This window comes from Mauremys reevesii, linkage group 2 (assembly GCF_016161935.1).
Source record: "Mauremys reevesii isolate NIE-2019 linkage group 2, ASM1616193v1, whole genome shotgun sequence".
NCBI lineage: Eukaryota > Metazoa > Chordata > Testudines > Geoemydidae > Mauremys > Mauremys reevesii.
Genome location: NC_052624.1, coordinates 265,495,129 through 265,511,690, shown reverse-complemented (window position 1 = coordinate 265,511,690; position 16,562 = coordinate 265,495,129). Strand labels below are relative to the sequence as shown.

Sequence of the window (16,562 nt, the reverse complement as noted above, 5' to 3'; positions counted from 1 at the left end):
CTGTGTAAAAAAAATGTTGCTAGTAAAGTTGTGTTTTTTGTTTGTTTGTTTTAGTTTTGTGTGTGTAAAAAAAAAATCAAACTCTGGATTTCTAAAAAGGGTTTTTAAAAATTTGACTGAGTTTTCTTAATAGGAAAAGTATAAAATTACAGAACAATTACCCTAGCCACTCTAATTCCCTGCCTATTCAGCTGGTTGAATTTCCATCACTGGATTCAACTTTCTCCATCTTGGCTTTAGCTGTGGCCATAAGATGGGAGGCATGTGATTTACAGATACAGAATAGAAAATGTATTTCTAGATAGGACCCTCCACTACACTGCGTAAACCCCAGCTGCATCCACATTTGATTTTACATGGAAAAAATTATTTGTCTGAGTATTTAGTTTCTTCTCTTTTGAAGCACATTTGATGCCTTTACAGAAGAGTGAGTCATCCTGGGGTGGGGGTGGGGGTGAGTTAAAGGATCACTCTTCATTCTAGCAACTTTTAGAAACCAACTCCATTTGTTAAGATCAAACATCTAAATGGCACCTCCTGGGTTTTCTTTCTCCTTCCTCTGATCTCTTCCATGACAGCTTTTCCCCACCTACATGGAATACATTCTCATGCTGAAGTAATTTTATCCACTTTAAACATAAGGTAAGAACTCTACCAGGTTAAGTGTCCCCAGACCACAAGGAAAACTGGACAGTCTAGGGTCTAGCCAGGTCCTTCATCATTTGATTTCTTCTCTTCATATGTTTACAGTTTTTAAGCAATAGGACAAAGTGTTTACCCTTTTGTGTTTCTAGCACCAGTCTTCTCCACAGAGAATTGTACAATCTTTTCATCTAACTAGAAAAAAAATCACCTTTTCCATGCAACAACATCAGTTTACAGGCACTCATGAAGACTTTTGAAGTTGAATTACAAAGTTAAAGAAAACAGAGTTAAGCCTAGATGTACCTGCTGGACATTCCTACTGTATGGGGCATTCAGCACAGAAACAAGTTTTAACTGCCTTTTTAAAAGATCTTTAGTTTGTTGAAAAATATCCCATAAAGCACTGTTCTCTGGCTTGACAAACACAACATATGGCACATGTCACGAATGATACAGGAAGCCAGGCAGTGCCCAGAGGATTTCACAGAGGAGAAAACTTATCATTGTACTAAAAGCTCCCTCCCCCCACCAACTCCTCCCTCCCGTAAACCTGCATAGTTGGGGGCATTCAATGCCTGATTTAAGTCTCAGCAGAAATGTCAGGGATTGAATATATGTGGAGACTCACTTCTAAATGTGATTCCTGCAATGAAGGTTGAGGCACGCTGGTGGTTTGCTGTGGAAAAGCTTTCCCTGCTGTACTTGTCCTGTGAATTTTGGGCTTCAGTTTCCAGCATCAGCAATCTGGCACCTTTCACAAGCACTGAAAACTTTTTAATTTGGAAAACAAAAATGAAAAAAAACCAAACAGAAGGTAACGAAAAAACCTGCATATAACCAAGAGGACGTGTTTGAATGACAAATACCTCCTTCAGCTCCCCCCGGCACGCGACAGACTTTTGTTTGAGTAGCTTATTGACCAGTTAGGAAAGTTCTTAGTAGATACCTTATAAAATGGAACAATAAAAACAAAAAACTTTTAAAAATGAATGATGTACATTGGTAACTCATGCTTATTCAATGTGGTGCTCTTTCCGTCTCTGCTGACTGGGTGACACAGAGAGGTCAATAAGCCTGCAGAATCAGCCTTGGCTAAGAGAGATGGGTCTTTTAGCTCACACATCAGCTGTTCATGCTTTCAGATCCAGAGATTCTGGGTTTGATCCCTGCTGTTGATGATACACCCATTGTGCTGCCTTTACATATTGGACACCTCTTCAGTGTTGCCAGCAGTTGTAATTTTGTGATATTTGAAGTTCTTAAAGCCTCAGCACCAGAAGGCAAATAGAAAGAACCATATTGGTGTGTGTGGTACCAAAAAAAATAAAAAATCATGATTTTTAAGTCAATTTCATGATTTTTTGGGGCCTGGCTCATGATTTTTGAAAGCTTAGGTTTGTAATATTACTGTTGCATAGGAAAATCTAGCAGAGGTGGAAAGCAAAATAAACGTTTTTTATACTATATATATAAAATAAGGTGCCATCAAATGCTTAAGAAGTTTCAGCTGCATGGGTAGCAACCCACCAAGATGCATTATCAAAACATAGGGATGGGCCGCCTGATTTAAATATTTATTATGTAGTTGGGTCACTATTTAACTACTTTATTTCCTTTCTCCCAAGGGCTTCTTTATGTACTTCATCTTTACATTGCTGAAGAAGGATCACTATTTCTTTGAGCCTTTTTTCACAGATCAGGAGAGGGTAATCTGAGAATGGGATACCTTAAAATCTTCCTCCCACATGGTGGTTTCAACCTTACTCCCAATATACTGCTGTTTTCCACATTTTCCTTATTTTCCTCCTTTAACTCTGTGTTCCCACTGATGCCACCTATCATTCGTACTCATTTAAATTGGCAAGGTTTCTGAAATGTGAACTTCAGTTAGCCTAGAGCCTTTTTTTAGCATCTCATGACAGGTCAATAGTTCCCATTTTTAAACCACCGGTTCCAATCTGGAATAAAAGGAAACCAGATTTAAAACCCCTCTACTAAAAGTGAACTCCTGAGGTTTCTGTGCCTTGATACTATAAGGATGGGTGCAGGATGCACTACAGGGGAAACACAGCAGAAGTATTTGCACAATAATTATGCTCTCAAAAATGTTAAAAAAAAATAGGAGTCCTTAGTCCATATTTAGGCACCTAAATAAACAGCTTGGCTTTCATATGTTCTGAGCATCCAGTACCTCTCAAATTAAGCCAAGGGTAGCTGCTGTGTGCTTAGTATCAGAGGGGTAGCCGTGTTAGTCTGGTTCTGTAGAAGCAGCAAAGAATCCTGTGGCACCTTATAGACTAACAGAAGTTTTGCAGCATGAGCGGACAGGTGTGTATATATGTTAGATCAATCAGGAGGATGGGGCCCTGTTTCTTTGTTTAGTCCTAAGCTGATGGTGTTAAATTTGCAGATGAATTGGAGCTCAGCAGTTTCTCTTTGAAGTCTGGTTCTAAAGTTTTTGGAGGTTGAAGTGTTCTCCTACAGGTTTTGTATATTGCCATTCCTAATGTCTGATTTGTGTCCATTTATCCTTTTCCTTAGAGACTGTCAGTTTTGGCCGATGTACAGCAGAGGGGCATTGCTGGCATATGATGGCATATATATTATTGGTGGTGGTGGCAGGTGAAAATGAACCCGGTGATGGTGTGGCTGATCTGGTTAGGTCCTGTGATGGTGTTGCTGGTGTAGATATGGCAGAGTTGGCATCGATCGTTTGTTGCATGGGTTGGTTCCTGAGTTAGAGTTACTATGGTGTGGTGTGCAGTTGTTGGTGAGAATATGCTTCAGGTTGGCAGGTTGTCTGTCTGGCCTGCCACCCAAAGAGTGTGGGATCATTGTCCAGGATGGGTTGTAGATCCCTGATGATGCTTGAGCTGGGGACTGTATGTGATGGCCAGTGGAGTCCTGTTGGTTTCTTTCTTGGGTTTGTCTTGCAGAAGGAGGTTTCTGGGTACACATCTGGCTCTGTTGATCTGTTTCCTTATTTCCTCGTGTGGGTACTGTAGTCTTGAGAATGCTTGGTGGAGATTTTCTAGGTGTTGGTCTCTGTCTGTGGGGTTAGCTCAGTGCTTGGCTGTAGACAATGGATCTTGTGGTGTGCCCGGATGGAAGCTGGAGGCATGAAGGTAGGCATCAGGCTGAGGTTGATGGAGGTTGATGGAGGTGTGCTTAGCACCCAAGAAAACCAGGCCTCTTATTTTGGTACCTAAGGCCATGATTCAGCCAGGTTCTTAAGCACGTCTGGCTTTAAGCACAGAATAGTCAGTCCCACTGAAATCTTTGGTACTAGTCACATCCTTAAGTACCTGGCTGAGTCAGGACCTAAATATGGATTTAGGAGATGAACCTCAGGGACCCATTTTGAAAATCTCAGCCTTGCACTCCAGTCTTTATTTTTCCTGTCACTGGGGAAAACAGTTTGTTTGGTACAGCTCCTTCCTAAAATTTGATTAGTTCCCCTGCAGTCACAGTCAGCGCTGGATGATATTAACATAAAACTTGCTTCCCCTAGTTTTTAAAAGAAACTCACCCCAAGACAAGACAAAGATCTTGTGCAAAAGTATCTTTATAAGATAGAGAAGCTTTTGATGGAGATCAGCTGGCCAAATCTATACAGCCCCATTGTGACTGATTACTTTGGGGTGGTGGTGATTTGCTTTTTTAAGTGTAGCCAAAATTATACAAGGAATACAGTACTTGAATGGGGAGTGGTTTACAATGGTTAGGCTTTCTTGTCTCTCTATTTTTTTAATCCCATGGTGATTAGAGGACTTAGTTTTAATGAGAGGCTTTTGTACAAAGATATCCTGGTATAATTGGGATCCAATCTGATCTTGTCACATTTTTTAATTAAAATGTATTTTATTGTAACTTGTTTAAAGGAAAAATTATTTTCAAACGTATTCTGTAGATGGCCATCAAAACGCAACACCACAACTAGGGGACTTTTTTTTTTTTGAAGTGCTGCCAGGTGATTTCCATTACTGGCTAAAATCCCTTGCAGCAATTTGAAATTATACCTTTCTGTGTCCCCTCTACACGTACAGACTTCTAGCTTAGGCACTTATCTATCTGTGGAACTTATATGATCCACACCACTGTAGAATGTGGGCACCTCACAATCTTGTTTGTATATTTATTCTCACAACACCCAATGTTTAATAACAGTAGGATACAAAGTCTCCCAGCACCTCTCACAAGCAACACATTAATTTAGAATAATAAGAACCTGAACAGCATGCTGCTTTCAGTGAACTGGATCCAGAATCATTGTCCCTAGCTTCCATGGTAGCAACTTCATAAATAAAAAACATCATTATAATGACACTGAATTCAGCCTTCCCATCAACCTCTAAACTGTGGATATAGTCAAGTTTTTCAAAAATGCACTCTATGGAATGCTAGCCAACGAAGTTGGCTTCATTTGTAACAAATGAGACAATAACTACTTCAAGAGTTGAGACAAGAGTCTCAAATACAGGAAATTAAACTTAGACTCAGATACTTGTTTCCTTTAGGCCAATGCACCCCTTACTTGCAAAGTGGGTGAGAATATAAGCATAGTTTGCAAACACACATCCCTGCTAGAAAACCTTTCAAACAGTGCCCATTCCTAGGGAAAAGGGCTGTCCAACCATATAATGCCTGACATTTCAGGTGAGCTTTTACAGTTTATTAAGCATTACTACTTGCAAATCAGGCATCTATTAGGCACAATGGCAAACAAACACACTTTGCCATTTCAGATCACATGATAGAACGACTTCTCCTTCCTCTATTAAGCATATTTCACCACTCAGATTTGACACAGTATAAAGCCATTGCCCTCTATGCACAGTAATGGTTTGCTACAACAAAGATTTGGCAAGGTCACAAAAGGCCTTTGTACATGCTAGAACTTGGGTGCACAAGGCAATTCTTTCCCCTTGCCACCCAAAATTGATTGTGCATAATCTGGTGGAAAAACACAAACCTGTCTCTCAAATTTACAATCCTTTCTTCCCATTTTAAATGGTCAGGCAGGCAAGACACAAGGAAGCAAGCAAACTGTTGTTTGTAGCATTAATTCTGCTAATTCTAATCTGAATTACAGCAGGGAGTGATGGGTCTCAGACAGATTATGGTGTTCTATCTTAGTGGGTAAGGTTGCCAACTTTCTAATTGCACAAAACCTAACATACTTGCCCTGCCTCCTGCCCCTTCCCTTCCCTGAGGCCCTGTTCCCACTCACTCCATCCCCCCTCTCTCTGTCGCTCGCTCTCCTCCACTCTCACTCACTAATTTTCACTGGGCTGGGGCAAGAGGTTGGGTAGCGGGGGGGGGGGAGTGCGGGCTCTGGCTGGGGGTGCGAGCTCTGGGGTGGAGCCAGGGATGAAGGGTTTGAGGTGCAGGAGGCGGCTCCAGGCTGGGGGGTGGGACCCAGGGGTTCGGAGCGTGGGAGGGGGCTCTGGCCTGAGGCAGGGGGTGGGAGTGTGGGAAGGGGTACAGGCTGTGGGTGTGGGCTTTGGGATGGGGCCAGAAATGAGGGGTTCAGGGTGCAGGAGGGGGCTCCAGGCTGGGGTAGCGGGTTGGTGGGCTGAGGGCTCTAGCTGGGGGTGCCAGCTCTTGGGTGGGGGATGAGAGGTTTGGGGTGCAGCAGGGGGTCTGGGCTGGAGATGAGGGGTTCAGAGTGCAGGAGTGGGTGTGGGCTCCGGGAGGGAGTTTGGGTGCAGGAGGTGGCTCAGGGCTGAGGCAGGGGGTTGGGATGTGGGAGGGGGTACAGGCTCTGGTCTGGGGGTGTGGGCTCTGGGGTGGGACCAGAAATGAGGGGTTCAGGGTGTGGGAGGTGGCTCTGGTCTGGGGTTGGAGTGTGTGTGTGTGGGGGGGTGAGGGCTCTGGCTGGTGTGGGGCTGAGGGGTTTGGAGTGCAGGAGGGGGATCAAGGCTGGGGCAGGGGGTTGGGATGCTGACTCTGGGAGGAAGTTTGGGTATGGGAGGGGGCTCAGGGCTGGGGGTTGGGGTATGGGCTGTGGAAGGGAGTTTGGGAGTGGGCTCAGGGCTGGGGCAGGAATATGGGCATGGGAGGGGGTTCAGGCTCCAGGCAGCACTTACCTTGGGCATCTCCCGGAAGCAGTGACATGTCCCTCTGGCTCCTAGTCGGGGGCGCAGCCAGGCAGCTCTGTGTACAGCCTCCATCTGCAGGCACTGCCTCCGCAGCTCCCATTGGCTGCGGTTCCTGGCCAATGGGAGCTGCGGAGCTGGCGCTTGGGGTGGGGGCAGCACCTGGAGCCCCCCGACCATCCCTTCACCTAGGTGCGGGACATGCCAGCCCCTTCCGGGAGCTACGTGGAGCCAGGTAGGGAGCCTGCCAGCACTGTCAACTGGGCTTTAAATGGCCCAGTCAGCAATGCTGACCGGAGCCCCTGGGGTCCCTTTTTGCCTGGGTGTTCTGGTAAAAAACCGGGCACCTGGCAACCCTATCAGTGGGCCTGTTTGCAACATTAGCTGGTTTGGAAACATACAAAACCATTTGTTGGGGAAGAGTCAACATGGCTTTTGTAAAGGGAAATTGTGCCTGGCTAATCTATTAGAATTCTTTGTGGCGATCAACAAACATGTGGACAAGGGAGTCCAGTGGATATAGCGTACTTGGACTTACAGAAAGCCTTTGACAAGGTCCCTAACCAAAGGCTATTAAGCAAAGTAAGGAGTCATCAGAATAGAGGGAAGGTCCTCTCATGGATTAGTAACTGGTTAAAAGATAGGAAACAGAGAGTAGGAAAAAATGGCCAGTTTTCAGAATGAAGAGAGATAAATAATGGTGTCCCCCAGGGATCTGTACTGGGACCAGTGCTGCTCAAGACATTAATAAATTATCTGGAAAAAATGGGTAAAACAATGAGGTAGCAAAATCTGAAGATGATACAAAATTACTCAATATAGTTAAATCCAAAGCAGACTGCAAAGAGTTACAAAGGACTCACGCAAAACTGGGCAACAAAATGACAGATGAAATTCAATGTTGATCCACGCAAAGTAAAGCACATTGGAAAACATAATCCTCATCCCTGCTGTAAATACAAAATAATGGGGTCTAAATTAGCTGTTAGCACTCAAGAAAGAGATTTTGGAGTCATTGTGGATAGTTCCCTGAAAAAAAATCTGCTCAGTGTGCAGCAGCAGTCAAAAAAGCTATCAGAATGTTAGGAACCATTAGGAAAAGGATAGATAAGTCAGAAAATATCATAATGCCTCTATAAACCCACTGTACACCCACACCTTGGATACTGTGTGCAAATCTGTCATCACATCTCAAAAAAGATATATTGGAATTGGAAAAGGTTCAGCAAAGGGCAACAAAATTATTAGGAGTATGTAACAGCTTCCTTGTGAGGCGAGATTAAGAAGACTGGGACTTTTCATCTTAGAAAAGAGACGACTAAGAGGGGATAGGATGGAGGTCTATAAAATCATGACTGGTGTGGAGAAAGTAAACAAGGAAATGTTTTACTCCTTCACATAATACAAGAACTAGGGGTCACCCAATGAAATTAATAGGCAGCAGGTTTAGAACAAACAAAAAGCAAGTATTTCTTCACACAACGCACAGTCAACCTGTGGAGCTTTTTGCCAGGGTATGTTGTGAAGGCCAAAAATATAACAGGATTCTAAAAGAACTAGATAAATTCATGGAGGAAAGGTCCATGAACTGCTATTAGTTAGGATGGGCAGGTCTGCAACACCACATTCTGAGTGTCCCTAATCTCCGTTTGCCAGAAGCTGGGAATGGACAGTAGTGGATGGATCACTCGATGACTGCCTGTTCTGTTCATTCCCTCTGAAGCACCTGGCATTGGCCACTGTTGGAAGACAGGATACTGGGCTGGATGGACCACTGGTCTGACCCAGTATGGCCGTTCTTATATTCTTATAGTAGCTTATACTAGAGACTCGAATATATTGCTCATTGAATTCCAGGATTCTTCTTGCCCTCAAGTAGCTTTATAGATGTGTGATCAAACTAGATCACTTGCTTTACGCTTTGCACTTGCATAGCACATTCATCCTTAGAACTGCCAGTGGTTTCTCATGTCCTGTCTCAGATAGATACCAGATTCTTAAAGGAAGGTGCAAGAAGTAGTAAATAAATCTGTAATAACCTAATCTTTGAAGAAGTTTTTTTTGCTGAACTCTGCCAATTAGTAGTTGCACACAGGGAACGGTAATCAAATTATGTAACTGTTCTGCCACACACACACAGGATGATGGACTACAGATTAATAAAATTAGTAAGTATTTGAAGTAACTTAGACTTTGTCCAGTGGCCATGAAACCAATGAATGGATTCCCATCGAATTCAGTGGACCAGAAATCCTTCAGAGGTGCTGAGCCCCCAGGATTCCAGTTGAAGTCAATGAGAGTAAAAGGTATTCACCGCCCCTGAAAATCTGGCCTTTAGTCTCTTGTAAGCAGTGCAGAAAGAGAGGGACTTCGAGAAGGATTTGAATGAGAAGAGGGCAGGGGCTTTGTACTGCAGCTCAGGAAAGCTGGTCCATGCTGAGGGGGCAGCATGGAATAAAGTGAAGAGGTGGTTGTGAAAAACAGTCATATGGGGTACTGAGGCTGACATCACTGATGGAGTAGGGGGCTTGGGATGACATGGTAAGAGAAAAATCAGATGAGAGAGAGAGAGAGAGAGAGAATGTATGGGGGAGGAGGGGTGTTGAAGAGGAAGACAGGAAGCTCGAATAAGCTGAAATGAAATACAGGGGTGTACTGCAAGAGAGGAATTCAGAGGGGTGTACTGCATGTCAGAAGATCAGATCAGATCCACAGGCAAGGAATGTGGTCCTTAGCAGCATTGCTTTGTATGGACTGGTGTGGAGAAGGCAATATGGATGTCAGGGAGGCCAGAGATAGGTGATAAGACCCTGGACAAGAGTTTTAGGAACCGACAACCCCTGAAAATTGCACAGAAAGCTCATTACCTGTGTAATTATGTTCTTTTTAAAATTAACCACCAGTGATCCAGCCAGTTACCAAGGAGATGTAGTCTGGGCATCTGGTAATTTCCAGGGTTTTGATGAGGCTATTGGGGGCACTGTAGTCAGGCAGAAGTCCTGGAGTATTTGTGGCCTTGGAGTAGAGCGATTGGGTCAGACTGTCCTGCAGTGAATCCTTTGCCCTGGCTGGTCCTCACAATAAGAGCTTCTGTCCACTGCTGTCAGGTGCTACTGCCTGCTTTCAGCCCATGCAGCTGCAGGGAAGAAATATGTCCTCATGAGTAAGATTGCTATAATGTATCTTGAGCAATAGGTCACAAAAGCAGAAATGGGGAATTACATATGGACATTTCAGTGAGATCTCTCGTTTTACAAAGAAAACACTTGCTTAGCTATATAGAAAACGTCCTCAGAGAAATAATTCTCAGTTCCCACTTAGTAAGTCCACTTGTTATTTGCTTTTGCCTTTTTTTGATGCATGCTGAGTCTAGGCATTTAACAGGTTTATTCCTTTATCAAATATTTGAAGAAATTATTTTAAATACTTCTTGTAACTAGTCTATTCATCCAAAAGGCAAAATGTATTAGCCCCTCTCCAAAAGGATTATATTAGGATGAATGAAATACAGCAAGCGCAAAATAAAATACAGCTGATGGAAGTACAAAAGTGTAAATAAACTCAAAGCTTCACAATTCTGCACCTATCTAAATCAGTGGAAGGGAAGCAGGATCTAGGCCTAGGTTTTTAACATCACTTCAATGCCATACTTCAGTTTTCCTTTTACGTTTTATGGTTCTTATCCCTCCCTCAACTTCTTTCCTCCTGCTCTAAACCCCAATGCTGTTCTGTGCTTGCTATCATGATGGAGTCTCTTATAGCTAAATTTTGCAGGGGGGAAGGGGAAATCGAAAGAAAGTGTTAATATCTTTCTATTCCTTGGTTTCTACATCTGTGAAAGTGTGCTCAACAGCACGTCCCTAATTTGCAGGGGGTGTGGTGAGGCTTGTTTGTCAATGAGGCACTTTGAAAACCTCAGATGGAAGGTGTTATAAAAATTCTACATATAATTATTTCAGTAAGGAGCTGTACTTTGGGCAGCCTGAACTGCCTTTCAAGCCAAATGGAACGGAAAGATGTTTTCAGTCAGAAGCCAGTCAAAATTCTGTTTGAATCCAAACACTGTCCAGAACTTTGCAGTTTCATGTGAATTTCTCTTGGGAGCTTAATTGCAAAATAACCCACAAAATTGAAGGTGGAATTAAGGGTATGAATCACTCACTCCCCATCCCCTGCAAAAAAAAAATTCTTCCTGAGGCCCCTGTGAATACAAAAGGCTGAAGTTTGCAGAGTGCTAAAATACATGTTTTCTCAGTCAGAACAAGAAGTTAATAATCCACAATGCTGTGTCGGAGGATCACAAAGTGTGAAAAGCATGAGGAGCGCTACAGACAGGTCTAAAGAAGGAGGACAGCAAGGAGACCAGACTAGTGTTGCCAAATTTCTAATTTCTGAAAACTGGACCCTCTGCCCCGCCTCTTCCCCCTGAGGTCCTGCCCCCTGTTCCACCTCTTCCCCCCAAGGCCCCACCCCTTCTCTGCCTCTTTCTCCCAAGGCCCCACCCCCCTTCTCGCTCTTCTCCCTCTATTGCTTGCTGCTTTCCCCCCTCCTCCTTCCTCGTCGCTTCCTCTGCTCCAGGGCTGAGATGGGAACTGCAGCCTGATGTGGAGCCTGCTGCCTGCCCACGAGATGCAGGTAGGAGGCGACCCCAGCTGAACAGGAGATAATGCAGGTTGATGCCCTGGTGCCTGCCTTCCCCGGTTTCGGATTTTTGGTGTCCAGTCGGTACATCTGACCGGACACTGCCAGGTCCCCCTTTTGACTGGACTTTCCAGTCAAAAACCGGACACCTGGCAACCCTAGACCAGACTATATCCTGATTTCTCACTCAGTTCACCTAACACACACTTTCACTCCTCCCTTCCTTGACTCTGCAAAAAAGGCCCCAAACAAATAAACGCTCAGACATGTTAATCATTCAGCAGTACATCTGGCAGTAAAATACACAAAAACCTCAGAAGAGGAAAAGATTCACAAATCACTCTGAAGTTCCAAGAACTGCTGATTTTGTAACCAGCTAGTGCTAAAATACATTTTGGGGTGTGTGTATGTGTGGGAGGGGGGGGAAGAGAGTGGTAAAAAGCTCCGGCTTGGTTACTCTAATATAAGAACCAGGTTACTTCAGGAAACTGAAGACATCAGAGAAAGGCAACAATTTTACACCTCACTTTTGAATGGATCTTATCTCAGACTGGTACCCAGCTCCTCTGTAGTGCTTTTAAATGCATTCGCCGGTGGTGGTGTTTTGTTTTTATAGGACACACCCCACCCCAGATATTTAATTTTTACACTGCAGTATATTCAATAATTTGTTTCTGAAACAGAAAAGGCAGATGACATTAATAAATCACTTTAGCAATGCTGCCTAAAATCATTCTACTCACCCACACAGGTCTGGATTAAGGCAATCTGGGATCATAGGCACTGGTCCATGTGGGCCCCCCTGGCCACCACTCCAGTAGAGCGGGTGGACCGGTGCTAGTGCCCTCTCCTCAGGCAGTGATGGGAGCCTAGGCTACTTTCATCCCCTGAACAGCAGCAGGGGATTGCTCCCAGAATCACAGACGAGACAGGCTCCCTGCATCCAGAGAAGGGGTCTGGCCTGTATTGAGGCAGGTGGAGTCCTGACAGCTTCCTCCCTGGCTCTAGTGAAAGATGCTGGAAGTCTGAAGACAGCCCTGCAGCAATTAAACATAGGTCACATTTTCAAGCTTTTCTTTGTGACCATAAAGGCTAGAAACAATTTTTTCATTTAAATGAAAACCTCGGTTTTAGCCCTATCACACCTCTCCAGCAGCTGGCGACCTAGGCACATGCTTATTGATCGTATGCTTAAATCTAGCCATGCAACCCAGTCCAACAGTTTTGTGTAACTATTTTGGATCCAGATCTGATCCTAGTTAAAGCAGGGCAAATCCAGGGGGGTTCTGTCCCTTCTAAACAATATCCTGCTTCCTTCTTATCAGTGGCAAAATTCTGTGCTGATTATGCCTATTTAACGGAGCAATCTAGAGTTATTCTTGTTTGGGGGCGGTCTCAAGGATGGGTGATGGAACAATTTGTAAATATGGGGTGCTGAGAGCCATTGAACCAAACTGTAAACAATGGAAAATACTTCAAGCCAGGGGGTGCAGCAGCACGCCCAGCACCCCTAGTTCCAGCACTCAAAGTCTCAGAACTATTCTGTAATATCCAGAGAATTAGATCAGGCAGGATTATACTTCTAGAGCCAAAGCATCAGGGATACATTTACTGCAGGATATATGTAGGGCCCATTCGCTTTAGTATTCTCTGGAAGTCCAAGAAAAAGAAATCCACTGCTATAATTATCTGTGTTGTATAAAAGTTACTTTATTCTTAAGATTCTTACTGCAGTGGCAGTGATCTGCTTGCTGTGATCACTTCCCCTTCCCAAATCCCAGCTGAGATGCACTTTGTGCCAAAACAGTGGTCTGTCTTTTGATGACATCATCATTCTTTTCTATCGTCGCCATTCCTGGCATTGTACTGATCTGCTTATGTGTCCATTTTACTGAGACCAGCTTCCTGGTAGCCAGGGTGAATTTTTTTAAATAGAATTTCAGTTTGGAATTTCAGGAGATGGATCACACTATACATTTTGGGTCTCTCCCCCTTAACTAGTCCCCACATATACCCTTTGCTGGTGCTTTCATTGGTTGGGACTCTCTGAAAAATTCAAACTGCATTTTCCTTTATTTCCTTTATTCTTCAAATTTCCTTTTGCACCATGTGTGACACTCTGTACCTCAAAGTAAGTACCCAGAAAGTGTTAATGGCCCATCAAGAAAACAATCCGCTATCCCAGAGGCTCCTTAGAGGAGGTACATAAACAATGGAGACTGCTTGACCAAAGGGAACTGTGTGACTCCCATGTCACAGCAAGGATTTTTCAAGCAGCTGGAAGAAGGTATAAAAGAGTGACAGTGACATCATCACTTGGCCTCTTTTCCCTCCCGCCCCCCATCTCAACACCTGGAAGAACAAGACTTTGAACTGGGGAAGAGTGATCCCAGGCTGGAAGGGTGTCCAGTTTGTGCAGGGCTGCCCGGAGGGAGGGGGGGGGGCGGGCGGAGGGAAGTGGAGCAACTTGCCCCAGGCCCCAGCCCCACAGGGCCCCTGCGAGCCCTGGCCTGGTGGCGGTCCGGGTCTTTGGCGGCCCTTCAGTGCTCCGGGTCTTCAGAGGCATTTCGGCGGCGGGGGGCCCTTTAGTGGTGCCGAAGATGTGGAGCGACTGAAGGGCCCCCCACCGCCGAAATGCCGCCGAAGACTTGGACCGCCGCTGGGTGAGTACAAGCGCCGCAGCTCCCCGGCTTTGCCCCAGGCCCCCTGAATCCTCTGGGTGGTCCTGAGTTTGTGTACTGAGGAACTGTAACCTGCTTGTACCATCTGTTAGGATAAGACATTGCTTGATTCTAATCTTGCTTAGTCTGTTAAAATTAGAATTTAGACTGAGTTTCTATTTTATTTTTTAGGTAACCAACTTTGAGCTCTATGCCTGGTATTTATAATCACTTAAAATCTAGCTTTCTGTATTTATACATCTGTTTTATATTTTAGATATATAATGAAATAAAATAGAAACGCAGTCTAAATTCTAACTTTATAGTGTATATATATGTTTTACCAGTGGGAAATCTTAGCTCAGATTATAAAGGCCAGTGTATGTCCACTTTCTTATGAAGAAGTGGCGAACTAAGTAATGAATTTACACTGGCCAGGCTTCTGACTAGTGAAAGACAGTACAGCTCTGGGGTGCACAGCTGGGGAGCTGGGGGAATTGGCTGGAGCTTCTCTACTGATGGTTCATGAGTGGCTGGGAGGTCATTCATGTAGCTCAGTTGAGTGTGTCCCTGCCTGTGGATGGCTGTGTAAGTGCAGTGCCTATGAGAGGCTGGTAAGCTTAACACTAGCACCACAGTGTGCGAGGCAGCCCAGGTTGCAGCTGGGGACCCCGTCACCCCATGCTAAGCAGCTTTCTGTGCCTCCTACTATTCCTTCACCCCACCTAGTGGTTTAAATGAGTGAGTTATCAGTAGGCACCAGCAAATAGAAATCTAGCAGATATTCTTCCTGCCTCATGGTATCTCTGTCTCAATCTCACTTAAAGAGACTACCTGCCTGCGAGTCTCAAGTCTTTTAATCATCTACTGAACAAGTGCTGCTCAGTTTGCGGCAGCGGAGTCCTCTGCTTGCTGCTTTACCAACGCGCTAGAACCCTAACCATGAAGAGCAGGGGAAGTACCATCACACCAGCTCTTAGGCTAGGAGTTCAGTTTTATTGCCCATTCTATTCTGGATCTATTTGCTAAGGCCACTGGGAAGATGCAGTTAGTTCCAGCCATGCGGGTGTTTGTGTTAAGGACACTTGTCCCCTGGACAGACCACCGGTAGAGGTCCTGCTTTTGAATGAAGATGGCTGGAAACCTTTAGAGGTACATTTGTTGAGCCAGCTTGTGATGCAGTGTATAGACCCCACACTGAAGAGGAAGGTGTAAGAGAGGCCCTGTGTGCAGGGCTAGGCCCGCCCTGCCAATCATGTGTGGGAGGGAGAAGGCCCTTAAAAAGGAGGAAACTGCAGTCAGCTGAGGGGAGAGACCACCCTGAGCAGGAAGCTGTAGGGGGCACTCCCATCCAGGCGATTTTCATCCTGGCCTTACAGGCAAACTCCCAGCAGCCCAGAGAGACTCTTCGAAAACTGCTACGCAGATGGCTCCACTGTAAGGACATACTGTTGGCCTTTTTCCTTTTGAGGAGGCTCTGGGAAGAAGTTATTCTCAGGTGCGCTGCAACATTTAGTTTTCCTTTTGATTCCTAGAGTTACCAATTTTGGTTGGATGTATTCCTATCACATGACATAATCTTTAATTAAAGATTAATCTTTAATTCCTGGAGACTCCAAGACAATCTTGGAGGGTTGGCATCTCTATTGATTCCCCATCAGAAGAGACTTAAGAAGGCCTGCACAGGGAGGGGTCCCCCTGGCAAGAGCTAAGATACAGGGGTCTCTGTGTAAGCCACCCAGTGTAGATAACTGGGAGTGGCCAGGGTGTCCCCATCTAGGAGAAAATACCTACAGGGACTCTTTTACATAGCCTATGGAGAGGACGAGCAGTACTGGGTTAGAAAACTCCAGGCCCGATACAGCAAAATGCATCCATTCACTTGGCATCTTCAGTGGCCTCAAGACAAGACATGAAATAGCGGAGGTCTGACACAAAGAAGTATTGCTGCAGGTGAGTGGATGAGGCTGGGAATGGTACAGATCAGTGGCCCTTTACATCCCTTTCCCCACGCATCAGGAGCGGAAGAAGCAGCTTGTGCTTCTGTTTCTCTTTTGAAACATTTCAATCCTAAGTAAAATTTCCCACTCTTCAGGCAAGAAGGAGAAAGAAAAAGTAAAGCAGTTCTGAAGAGGTACAACAGACACTTCCCAGTAGGTTACCTAGTATATACAACAATAGACAAAGACATAAAATAAAGCCAATCTGGTGAAACACAATGTGAAGACAAAAGGAAACTATGCAGAGACAAGTTCTAGATCTAAATGGTTTCTGTTAGAATCAGCCTCAAAGCGGAATCATTTATCCATCCCAAACTTTGGAATTTCAGATAAAATGAGACCAAAAGGCAAACCACTCGTGTGTGTGTGTGTGTGTGTGTGTGTGTGTGTGTGCGCGCGTCCCAAATCTCTGCCTGTACATATGTGAACTGGGAAAGTTTTTCGACTGCCAGCGATTGAGCTCAGAACCTCTTGCTCTCTTGTAACATTGATGCACACCACTACACTCAAAGAGAACC

The 16,562-nt window shown here is 44.7% G+C and overlaps 1 protein-coding gene across 7 annotated transcripts in view; it reads right to left on the bottom strand.

Moving 5' to 3' along the window:
• ZHX2 (zinc fingers and homeoboxes 2) overlaps window positions 1-16,562 on the bottom strand; it is a 118,426-nt gene that overhangs the window by 24,086 nt on the left and 77,778 nt on the right. For 2 of the 7 annotated variants that reach the window (XM_039524344.1, XM_039524345.1), the window contains exons 3-4: window positions 12,128-12,421; window positions 9,611-9,879 (exon numbers count right to left, since the gene is read on the bottom strand). The exons of 2 other annotated variants lie outside the window; for them this stretch is intronic. The gene's annotated coding sequence lies outside the window, so the exon portion shown is untranslated. Of the gene's footprint in view, window positions 1-1,273; window positions 1,406-9,610; window positions 9,880-12,127; window positions 12,422-16,562 lie in introns of those variants that run through there. 3 more of the 7 variants (XM_039524346.1, XM_039524347.1, XM_039524350.1) reach the window with 2 other exon arrangements.